Source organism: Apium graveolens, chromosome 4 (assembly GCF_009905375.1).
Source record: "Apium graveolens cultivar Ventura chromosome 4, ASM990537v1, whole genome shotgun sequence".
In the NCBI taxonomy this organism is placed as follows: domain Eukaryota; kingdom Viridiplantae; phylum Streptophyta; class Magnoliopsida; order Apiales; family Apiaceae; genus Apium; species Apium graveolens.
This window is the reverse complement of record NC_133650.1, coordinates 242,860,540-242,873,633: the sequence shown is the minus strand read 5'-3', so window position 1 is coordinate 242,873,633 and position 13,094 is coordinate 242,860,540. Positions and strand designations below refer to the sequence as shown.

At 36.7% G+C, this 13,094-nt stretch overlaps 1 non-coding gene across 1 annotated transcript; it reads right to left on the bottom strand.

Annotated features, from left to right (window-relative positions):
• Positions 1 to 9,347: 9,347 nt before the first annotated feature.
• On the bottom strand, positions 9,348 to 9,455 carry LOC141722548 (small nucleolar RNA R71). Its single transcript, XR_012575564.1, has one exon. It is a non-coding gene; the product is annotated as a small nucleolar RNA R71 (small nucleolar RNA).
• Between the last annotated feature and the right edge of the window lie 3,639 nt (positions 9,456 to 13,094).

The window sequence follows — 13,094 nt, the reverse complement described above, 5'->3', positions numbered from 1 at the left end:
ATCTCTATGTAATAGACAAGTATTTTTTATTTCGAAATCAAAGCCCTCGGTTGTAACACGAAACGACAATGATTTAAAAATAAGAACCACTTTCTACCATGTTGGAAGGCTATGACCGACACAAGCCCGTTGTGTCATTGGCCAATTACTACTTGATATTATTTAATTTTAGAGGGATTATATTATGTTACAATAATAATCATATTATAAAGAGATTCTTCCTTTAAAATTAAATATTTCAAATCAATAATCGATAATCAGATGATTCCCAGATCGGGTGGAGCATTGTCAAGAGGCGTCACTTAATAACCCTTTCTTACAGATAAAAATCTGTTGTTGACAGAATCATCCTTTCTCTCAATATTGAAAATTCATATTCAATTACGTGTTTCATAAACACAAGAATCTCATGATCGTATTCATAATATTTATTGTTAAGGCAAGAAACGATTCCTATTCTAGATTTTCTAGAGCACGCCTTATATTGATTTAAGTTCACCTAAATCTATCATCGCATGGTAAACATAGGCATATATCTCATATATAAAATTAAATAAACAAGTAAATGTAAAGTGCAATAAATTAAATATGTTTGGTTATGGCCCCATCCTATGTGATCTTTATCAAGCTCATGATAAAGATCAAGGTCAATCTAATATGATGATGGAAATAAATACAACTACTTATTACATAAGTCTTCTTCTTTGTTTAGACTTCTTGTATGCCTCGTCTTCTTCTTTGTATCACCTCCATTGGATAGCCTTCTTGAGTCTTCAATTACATTACATGATTGAAAGTAAAACTAATCTAATAAACTTACAAGAATAACTCGTGTTACATTCGAGATTTATGATTACAAAGATTGACGACATGCAAGTCGTATTTAAAACCAAAACCAAAACCATTACACTAAGGTCGAAAGGCCATAACCATCCACCATGCTCATACAACACATAAAATCATGTTAAAACACATAATCTGATCTTAACATATCATATTATCCATGATCTAATCATAAAAAGAAAATATGACAAAAATCAGAAAAATCAGAATCAAATCAAAAAACAAGAATCACTGTTTACGGGTAGTAAACGACGTCAAACGCCTTACAGATGAGTCGTTGATAGCTTTAACTATGAGTTTTGTTCAGACGCTCGTTTACCTATGAAATAGGGTATTCGTTTGCGTAAATCGGACATCAGACCCAGATTTCAGCAAATCTGCAGCAGCCAATTCAGAATCCGTATCTAATATGATTCTCATAATTAGAACAAACATAAATCATGTATACATCAGTATATATACAGATTATATAATCATCTTATGATTATACAACTCACATGAATATCATATATTCAAAACCATACATATATAAGCATATTATATCAACATCAAATCATGGCGAATCACGTACATGCTCATATATCGAAAACAGTTAAACACATAAATGAATTAAAAACTTTTCGCAAGTAGCTCTGATGCCATTGAAGGGTTTTTAGCACATAAACGCAGCGAAAACGTAAATTTAAATCTTAAAAAAACTGAAACCCTCCGTAGGATCCATGCGAAAAATAATATTTAATTCGTAGTTCAGTATGTTCACCTTAAGAAGCTTTACGTTAATGGAAAAATGGAGGTCTTTAATGGCGATCCAAAAATGATGAACGGAGATCCTTAGCAGCTGCTCCTCAAGTGTGAAGCACTCCACCGGTATCCACCAAGAAAACGATGTAATGATGGACGAGATGGAGAGAATTAGGGTTTTGTAAATCTTTTTGGTTGAGGCAAAAATAGGGTCTATAATAGTATATTTATAGGCAAAATTTTCAGCTGAAAATTTTCCCATAAAATATTATTATTATTAACCCTTTATTATTCTCACTAATAATTAAAACACCTTTTAATTTTTAATCTTTTTTCTAAACTCTTTAGAAATAATTCTCTCACTTGATTTAATTTCCAAAAATTAAATTCTTAATTAATAATATTAAGAACCGTTTCTTAATTAATTTATAATCAATTAAATCTCATTTAATCAATTATTAAATTTGCCAATTAATTATTTATTTCATAAATAAATAATTATCAGCCATTATTAAATAATTCCTCCACCATTAAATCATTCTCTTTTATGGTGTGACCCTGTAGGTTCAATATTAAGCCGGTAGTAGAAATAAATACAAATAAAACTATTTTATCATTATTTATATAAATTCTCTAATTCATTAAATATGATTAATTAATTAATCATATTTATTCTACATCATGAGGGATACTTCTCAGCATATCGCGACTATCTGGATAATACGAATTCACTGCTTAGAATACCAAGAACCTATTCAGTGAGTAGTTACCGTACAATCAATTCCTTCTACCCTGCAATGTCACGATTAAATATAAGGCATGGAACTTGTGTCAACCCTATCTTATTTAATCACTTGCTTTCCCATTCACTATGCTTAGTTCTATTTAATGTAAATTAGAAATTCCTTTCTAATTTCATTCACTCTGGACAGAGATTCCTGAACTAGCATAAGTGGATCAGCATTAAACATTCTCTCTCTTCACTGGAAGGGGTAGATCCTTTATTAATCATACACTATCTTCGTGTACAAATTCCTATACACAGTAGAGCCCTTATAATTGTCCCTTGAGACTAAGAACTAAACCAAAGCATAGTTCAGTGTACACAAGATGACTATGATGACCTCAAGTCTAAGGATACTTGTAAAACTATCAGAATGTGAACAACTGCTGACACGTGAGTGAACTCCATCAGTTGTTCAGCTGTGTGAGTCATGTTAAGTGAACTTATTCTATAATAAGCACCTACATACTAGCTATAGTGTCACCACACAAATGTCTATGAGAACCGACATCCTTCATAATGAAGCAAGCATAGTATGTACCGATCTTTGCGGATTATTAATTACCAGTTAGTAACCCTACGACCAGGAACTATTTAAGTTTAGAGTTATCATCTTTTAGGTCTCATTATTATGATCTCATCACAATCCATAAAAAGCTTTATTCTATACTGTGGTATATCTTATTTAAACATTTAAATAGATAGGGCCCGCAATAAAAACAAAAGAAGTCTTTTATTAATATCAATGAAATCAAAACAGATTACATAAAAGTTATTCCTAAATCCTCATACATGATTGGACTTAGGACATATCTCTTTCAGAAGTGACGATAGTGAAGGAACAAACAACACATCAGGATGCTTTTGCAAACTAGCAATTAGTAGAGAATCATCAATAGTAACTAGTTCAGTTGACAGATGAATCTCAGTAGAAGCTGTTGTAACATCAGGATTTGACCTGTCAAGAGGCGGTGAGAGACCAGCATCAGTACTTTGAACTGATGGTTCTTGTGAAGTCTGAGAAATGTGAGCTGCTTCAACAATGCTTGGTGAAGTTTCTTGTGTGCTCTTCTCAAAAATAGGATCATTGATGATTACCTCCACCTTTGACAGTACCTCATGATGAGCTTGCTTTTCCTGTAGCAGTTGAACATAGTCAGCAAGAAAATCACTCTGAACAATATTAACAATGGTTTGCGCAGCCTCGTTGTCTGCATCTTCCCTTTGAGAAGATGGTTCTTGTATGACTGGATGTATTCCAGTTGCTAAATCCCTTTGAGACTTAAATTCTTGTGTACTAACATCCTTGGCAAGAGGCTGAGTCTTTTTCTTCTTTCTGATGTACCCAACTACTTCTTCACTTTTTCTTTTCAACTTGCTCTTTGCAGTCGTCTTGAGCTCAGCAGTTGCTTTAATCACTGGAAGCTTGTTGAGCAGAGCACTAGCATCAGTAGTTGGCTCTTTGGTTCCTGAAGTGTCAACAGAGTCATCAGGATGTTTAACAGTGGATTGCTCGGTTGTCGACAAAGACCCTATTGGCATCTGATCATCGAAGTTAGAATCATCTCGTAGGATCAGTCTTCTTTTCCTGATTGGAAAATAGTCTTCTTTCTTTCCACTCTCACTCAGTGAGGCTTGTTTAGCTTTCTGTCCAGATGTGACAGATTTCTTAACCAGCCTTTTCTTTGTTACAACTGATGTCTTTTGAGAGACATCAGAGGAGGCTAATTTAGAGGCTGGGTGTGTTTGCTATTTGGAAGAAAAAATGCTTGGGTTAGAAACAAGATGGGTGGTTTCTTGATTCTCAGCATCAGAAACTGTGATAGAGGAGCCAGCATCAGGATTTGCAGGCACTTGTGTAGGAGTAGGTCTATTTCTCAGCAGAAATTGCCTGACCTCTCTAGGCAGATAGGGAGGTCCAGAAAATTTATTCTTTTCATCCCTTTTAATATGATCAGTGATTGCTTTTTCAGAAATTTGAAAAATAGGAAGTAATTCATCATCATCAAAAATAGCATTAGGGCATAGAAAATTGAAAATCAGTTGTAGAAATCTAGTATACCCTATTACTCCTGATGCATCTGCTCTCCTAGTAACTATGAATTGTAGTATAGTATTACCATAATCAAAATTACCAGAGTAAAGAAGAGAGTGCCCAATTTTCAGAGAAGTGGATGGAAGAGCATCAAAATTTGTTGTTTTGTTCAAGAAACACCTACTGATGTAATCAAAGAAAAAATTCCATTCTCTTTTCAGTTTAGTCCTTGCCAGTTTTTCGATGGTTATGAGTTCTCCTTGATAGCCTAAAGTCCTTAGCATATCAAATAGCTGCTCAGTGGTATGAGTATCAGGAGCACCATCAAGTGCAGGCAATCTCAAAGCTTGAAGCAGAACATCAGCATCAACCTCATACCTGTGGCCCTCATACTCAAAAGAAAAGCTAGTATTTGTTGCATTAACCAAAGCTGTATTCCACACCTGCATTACAGCCCTGTATGACACCTTGATAGGATTTGTAAGAGCATACCCAATTGGACATTGGAGTAGAAAATCCTAAATATCATGAAAAGATGATGGTAGCTGCTGATGTGTAAGCAGAGCCAAGTAATTATTAGTGCTAAATGTATTTCCATGAATGATTATGGTTTGGCTGAAAAGTGGTGAAACTTCAGACGATGTCATGATGTTTATAGCTTGTGAGAGAGAGTATAAGTGAGATGTGAACAATGAAGCTATGTGTATGATGAATTGTGTCACATAAGTTCTTATGGTTTTATAGCTTTGCTACTCTGGAGTATGTATAACACATTCATATGAAGAAGGTAATTTAGTGAATTTGACTTCGGACATGTAACAATTACTGAGTACTAGAATTTGACGGTGGAGTAAATTGCGGAATGAAAGACCAAATACATAAAGATTTGTCAAGACACAACTGTAGAAATTTGTTTATCAGATAATCCACCATTAACCATTAATTAAGTGAGACACTTAATTGTAGCAATAAAACTACTCAGAAATTAATTAAGACTAATAATCTGAATTAGAACATGTTGACCTGTCATTAGTGTTTGAGACCTCTTTTCTGTCAGGATTTGACAGAATCAGGATATGTCGATTCAAATTCAACAGTTATTTGTCAAAGCATCACAAATTATTAGCAAACCACAATTTTAATCAAAACAATCATCAAAGTATACATTTTAAGTGGATGATGTAAAGATTAACATGCTTCAAATAAGAACATTCACATGCATACATTGCGAAATAAACATAGACTAAAACTTGCAATCAAAAGAAATTTCATTAATATATCAGATGAGTACATTTCATGAAATTTGTGGATTACATGCAAAAGAAATTACATGATAGTCTTAGTCTAAGAAGAACATCAACATCCTTGTTCTAAGAAGCCAGACAAAGCTGATGGTGCAAAAATGGTTGGAGGATGTTCAGTGCTTCTTCTTACTTTCAACAAAGAGAACATCAAGATGAATGACTTTTTCTTGCTGTTAAAGAGTGTGGAGATGAAGATCTTTTTGAAATCCCAGAAGATCATTTTTGATGGCTTCTGGAAGTTGAATCCATATATCGTTTGAGATGGCATTGATGTGATATGGAGTTTGCATTCCATCATTAAAGATAGTCACAATATTGGTAAAATGGTTGTAAAACTAGGAGAAATGCGCCATGTTTGATAAGAAAGAGATATGAGTAACAATGGTGAGGAGAGAGTTTTGTGTTTGAGTGGAGATGATTGAATTAAACTGAAATGACGGTTTAAATAACCAAAGGAATATCAAAGGACTAGGGGACTGATCAACTATTAAGTGTAGAGTTAACTTAATGATTTAACCAAAAGATGTCTTATTAAGGCGCGTCTTCCTAGACTGATTTGTAATGATGACAATGATATATTTATTCATACATGCACAATTAGAAAATAAATTCACTTAATTTATCATGCATATAATTAAATACATAAAATATTCCTAGCTTAATATCTAGAACAACATTTAGGACATATCAGGATTTGATCAATATACATCAGGATTTGATCAAATATAAATTGAAAAGAATTTATTTGTCCCAACTAACCATACCAAGTTCATTGATAAACTTTGTAAATTTTGCTTCAGGTAATGGCTTTGTGAAGATATCAGCCAGCTGCAGATCAGTAGGAACGAAATGAAGCTGAATTGTTCCTTTCATAACATGCTCTCTTATAAAGTGATATCTGATGTTGATATGTTTAGTAAGAGAGTGTTGCACCGCATTTCCTATCATAGCAATAGCACTTTGATTATCATAATAAATAGGAATTTTTGAAAATGATAATCCATAGTCCATGAGTTGATTTCTTATCCATAACAACTGAGCACAACAACTCCCAGCTGCAATATATTCAGCCTCAGCAGTCGAAGTAGAAATAAATTTCTGCTTCTTGCTGAACCATGAGACTAATCTGCCTCCCAAAAACTGACAGCTTCCTGATGTACTCTTTCTGTCTATTTTGCATCCAGCAAAATCAGCATCTGAATAACCACATAATGCAAAATCAGCTTCCCTCGCATACCAGAGACCAAGTGAAACAGTACCCTTGAGGTATCTGAAAATTCTCTTTACTGCAATTAGATGTGGCTCCCTTGGATTTGCCTGAAATCTTGCACACAAACAAGTGGCAAACATAATGTCTGGCCTACTAGCAGTTGGGTATAACAGGGAACCAATTATACCTGTGTAGGTTGTGACATCAACTGCTGTACCTTCATGAGGATCAAGTTTTGTAGCAGTTGCCATAGGAGTACTTGCAGTTGCACTTTCTTGCATATTAAACCTCTTCAGTAGATTTCTTGTGTACTTGGACTGATTAATGTAGATGCCATTATCAGTATGTTTGATAATTGGCATTTTATACCACTTAGAGCGTCTCATAACAGCTTGAATTGGTGTCTTACTCAAGTATTTTGTGTATTTGATGCGTTTTCTATTGTTTTTGCATTTTAGGGTATAACTTGCTTAGATAGGTGGTTTTCATCAAATAAAGCTTAAGAAAGTGCTTGGAATCAGTCTAGGGGTGATGAGCAGAGAAATCAGCACAAACAGGAGTAAAATAGAGAATTTTCCAGAAGGGTAGCATGCGACCGCGCGCTAGGAGCACGCGACAACGTGCCAGAACGCTACCGCGTGTAGGGAGCAAGCGTCCGCGTGCGTGCGGAATTTCAGATTCTGGTTTTATTTGTTTTCAATTCTGTTTGGCTTCTGTTGGTGCGGTGACTCCTGGACTCTTATATAAACCTTATGGAAAGATATTTTCTTCAACGGGAGCGAAGGTAAGAAGATTGAGAAGACTGTTTTAGTACGCAACAATGAAGAAGAGGAAGCATTAGTTTATCTTGTGATTCTTTTAATTCGTTATAATAGTGGATGCTAGTTTTCTTTACGCTTTGTACCTTAATACTCTTGTGACGTACTTCATTATTTATTAAATATTTTTTAGTCTTATATTGTTGTGTTATTATCATGCTTTCGTATGAACCCATGGTAACAATGAGTTCTATTATGGGCTAATCGTGATCATGGGATTCTAGCGGATTTACTATGGAATTCTTTAGTTTATTGTTTAATACCTTGGTATGTGGTGATTGTATGATATCTAGTATAGGTTGTGCTTATTCGTCTTATATGCATCACGAACATGTAAGATAGCCTGTTAATCTCTTGTGAAGCGACAGTGGATCTTGAGATTTAGAACTTGCCATGCTAGTATAGGTTCATGTGTTGTATGCATGATTAGTGGATAACTCTAACCGTTTTACTTGCCCTGTGTAATCATCGTGAATAACTTGTGTTTAAATCGTTATGTTGTCAAATTCTGTAGACATATAGGGTCTCAACATAATTGATGCCTATTCAACTTCTATCTAAATTGTGGATGTTTGGTAGAATGGTATTCATATAAAGAAAGTTGGTAATTATCAGTTTCGTGTTGTTCGATTAATATCATCACCACTACATGCTAAGGTTAACAACAATAACTATTGAATGAAGTAGTAATGAATTTAGGATCTCATGTTTGTTTAATATTGATTAATTCAAATATTTAATTCTCGTAGTTAATATTAGTTAACCAACCTTAATTTGTTATAGTCTTAGCATTGAATAATAACCATACATTGTTGCTTAGGTGCGTAATTTAGATAGTTAACCAATGCAGTCTCTGTGGGATCGAACCTGATTTATATCTTATACTACTTGCGAACTCGTATACTTGCGTGTAATATTAGCACGTGTTTAGCGACTAATAAGTTTTTGGCGCCGCTGCCGGGGGATTGCAGTGTTAATTACTAGTTTATGTGTTTTCCATTAGTGGTCGTTAAAGTTCATTGACTCAAACATTGTTACTTATTTGTTTCCTTGTCTTGTTCAGGTGATCTAGCGAGGGTGTATGCATACGCGTTCGCGTACTCGTAAGAGAATACTGGATAAAGTCGAGAAAGAACTTGTGGTAATTCGCAGGGAAGTTTTTGAGGAAGAAAAGAAGGTAGAAGAAGAAGAAGAGAAAGTTGAAGAGCCAATTATAGCAGCTATGGGTGATCAAGCAACAAATCCGAAGGCTTTGATGGACTATTCTAAGCCTAAGTTTAATGACATTCAGTCTAGCATCATTAGACCAGCCATCGCGGCTAACACTTTTGAGATCAAGTCAAGCACGATCCAGATGATACATAACTCAATTCAGTTTGGGGGTTCTCCTACCGAAGATCCCAACCTGCACATCAGGGATTTCATCGAGATTTGTGACACTTTTAAGTTCAATGGTGTGACTAAAGATGCTATCAAGCTACGACTCTTTCCATTCTCTCTGAGGGACAAAGCTAACTGCTGGTTACACTCTCTACCATCAGGGTCTATAGAAACTTGGGAAGATCTTGCTCAAAAGTTTCTCACTAAATTCTTTCCCATGGCGAAGACAACAGCAATCATGAATGCTCTTACCCAGTTTGTGCAAACAAACTGGAGAATCTCTGTGTGAGGCTTGGGATCGATATAAGGAGATGCTAAGGAAGTTCCCACACCATGGCATGCCTGATTAGATGATTATCAACTGTTTCTACAATGGATTGGGTCCTACTTCAAGGCCCATGCTTGATGCAGCATCAGGAGGAGCCTTATAGGCTAAGAGCTACGATGAAGCTTATGAACTTATTGAACTGATGGCTGCTAATGAGTACCAAAATCCTACCCAGAGGTTGACTCAGGGAAAAGTTGTAGGAATTCCGGAGTTGGATGCAGGAACTGCTATCGCTGCCCAACTTATGGCTTTGACAATGAAGGTGGACACTTTGGCTAATTATGGAGTTAATCAAATCACTAGTGTCTGTGAACTTTGTGCCGATGCCCATGAAACTGATCAGTGCGTAATTTCTAATGAATCGGCTCGGTTCATGAGCAATTACTAGCGATCGCAGCAACCTGTGCCAACCACCTATCATCTAAACAACCGCAATCATCCTAATTTCAGTTGGAGCAATGCTCAGAATGCGGTTCAACAGCCTTATCAGCAGTATTCAGCCAAGCAGTACAACCCCCCTTGGTTTTCAGCAACCACAATATGCGCCAAAACAATAATTCCAGCTGTAGCAAGCTAATGAAAAATCTGAATTAGAGGAGTTGAAGCTTATGTGCAAGAGCCAAGCTGATCCTATCAAGACCTTGGAAAATCAAATTAGGCAAATTACCAATGCCTTGTTAAATCGTCAACCTAGTACACTACCTAGTGACACTGAAGTGCCAGGGAAGAAGGAAGCTAAGGAGCAGGTAAAGGCAATCACTTTGAGGTCTGGGAAGGTTGCTAATCATGAACAAACTTAAGAGTTGGTTGAGGAAGCTGGAGTTGAGAAAGAAGTAGAGCAGCAGGATGAACAAGTGGAACCAAGGAAGACTACTGTTGAGCACACTCTTCCTGAGGGTAATACAGGGGAGAAACAGATCTATCCTCCACCACCTTTTCATAAGAGGCTGCAGAAGAAAAAGCTGGATAAGTAATTCGAGAAGTTTCTGGAGGTTTTCAAGAAACTTCACATCAACATACCTTTCACTGAGGCTCTCGAGCAGATGCCTAGTTATGAAAATTTTATGAAAGGTATTCTCTCTCGGAAAGTGAAGCTAGATGATTTAGAGATTGTCACTCTCATGAAGGAATGCAGTGCTGTGCTGCAACAGAAGTTGCCTCCAAAGCTTAAAGATCCAGGAACCTTCACTATTCCATGTACTATTGGGAAGGTGTCTTTTGACAGATGCCTATGTGACTTGGGAGCTAGCATCAATCTGATGCCTTTACCAATCTTTAAGCAGTTGGACTTACCTAATCCCAAACCAACTTACATGACCTTGCAGTTGGCCGACCGTTCTATTATATATCCGAGAGGTATTGTGGAGGATGTCTTGGTCAAGGTGGATAAACTCATCTTCCCTGCTGATTTCGTCATTCTTGATTTCGAGGAGGATAAGAAGATTCCCATAATCTTGGGAAGGCCTTTCTTGGCAACTGACCGAACCTTGATTGATGTGCAGAATGGTGAGCTTACAATGCGAGTGTTGGATCAGGATGTGACTTTCAATGTGTTCAATGCTATGAAATTTCCTACTGATAATGAGGAGTGCTTAAAAGTTGAGTTGGTCGATTCGGTGGTCACATCGGAACTTGATCAAATGCTAAGGTCGGATGCCTTAGAAAAAACCTTGTTGGGAAATTCATACAGTGAAGATGATGAAGGAGATGAGCAATTGCAATATTTGAATGCGTCTCCCTGGAAAAGGAAGATTGATATGCCTTTTGAATCTCTTCAAATGGAAGAATTGGGCAAGGCTCCTAAACGCCTCAAGCCTTCTATTGAGGAAGCTCCTACTCTTGAGCTTAAGCCCTTACCTGAACATTTAAGGTATGCTTTTTTAGGTGATGCATCAACTCTGCCTGTTATTATTGCATCTGACCTTTCAGGTAGTGATGAGGAAAAGCTTTTGAGAATTCTGAGAGAGTTCAAATCGGCAATTGGATGGACTTCATGCATAAAATTCTGCTAGAAGAAGGTAGTAAGCCTATACTCGAGCAGCAAAGAAGACTGAAACCAATCATGAAGAAAGTAGTGAAGAAGGAAATTCTAAAGTGGCTAGATGCAGGGATTATTTATCCTATCTCTCACAGTTCATGGGTAAGCCCAATTCAATGTGTGCCAAAGAAAGGTGGCATCACTGTGGTAGCACATGAGAAGAATGCGCTTATTCCTACACGGACAGTCACGGGGTGGAGAGTCTGTATGGACTATAGGAAGCTGAACAAAGCTACTAGAAAGGATCACTTTTCCCTGCCCTTTATTGATCAGATGCTTGACAGGTTGGTTGGTCATGAGTATTATTGTCTTCTGGATGGGTATTCGGGTTATAATCAGATTTGTATCACTCCAGAGGATCAAGAGAAAACTACCTTCACTTGTCCATTCAGTACATTCGCCTTTAGACGAGTTTCTTTTCGTCTGTGCGGAGCACCAGCCACGTTTCAGCGATATATGATGGCCATTTTTTCTGACATGATTGGCCAGAATGTGGAAGTGTTCATGAATGACTTTTCTGTCTTTGGCGATTCTTTTGATGAATGCTTACAAAATCTTGGACATGTCTTCAAAAGGTGCGTTGAGACCAATCTGATTCTCAATTGGGAGAAATGTCACTTTATGGTGCGTCAAGGCATAATTCCCGGGCACAAGGTTTCTAATAAGGGTCTTGAGGTGGACAAGGCTAAGGTGGGGTCATTGAGAATCTTCTTCCACCTATTTCTGTTAAGGGAATTCGTAATTTTCTTGGTCACGCGGGTTTCTATAGGCGTTTCATAAAAGACTTCTCAAAAATTTAAAAGCCATTGTGCAGTTTACTAGAGAAAGATGTTCCTTTCAAATTCGGTGACGAGTGCCTTGCAGTGTTTGAGACATTGAAGAAGAGTTTAATCTCGGCACCTATAATAACTACACCCGATTGGAATGAACCTTTTGAGATGATGTGTGATGCAAGTGATTATGCAGTTGGAGCAGTTCTTGGGCAAAGGAAGAACAACATATTTCATGTGGTCTATTATGCTAGTAAGACTCTAAATGGTGCTCAACTGAATTATACTACTACAGAGAAGGAACTTTTAGCTATTGTCTACGATTTTAAGAAATTTCGATCGTATCTACTTGGGACAAAGGTGACAATGTTCACTGATCACGCTGCCATCCCCTATCTGGTCTTAAAGAAGGATTCGAAGCCTAGACTTATTCGTTGGGTTTTCTTACTAAAAGAATTCGAGTTAGAGATCAAGGATTGAAAAGTTATTAAAAATCAAATAGCTAACCATCTCTCTAGATTGGAGAATCCCGATTATACTTCACATGATAAGACATTGATCAACGAATCTTTTCCTGATGAGCAATTGTTCACAATTCAGGAGGAAGAGCCATGGTTCGCAGAAATTGTGAACTATCTTGTTAGCAATATAATGCCTCATAATATGAATTCGGATCAAAAGAAGAAGTTTATGCATGAGGTGAAGTGGTACATGTGGGATGAACCATATTTTTTTAGACAGGGAGCTGACCAGATCATCAGGAGATGTATCCCATTCTGTGAGACGGAGGGGATATTACGAGACTTTCATTCCACAGCTTATGATGGACATTATGGTGGTGAA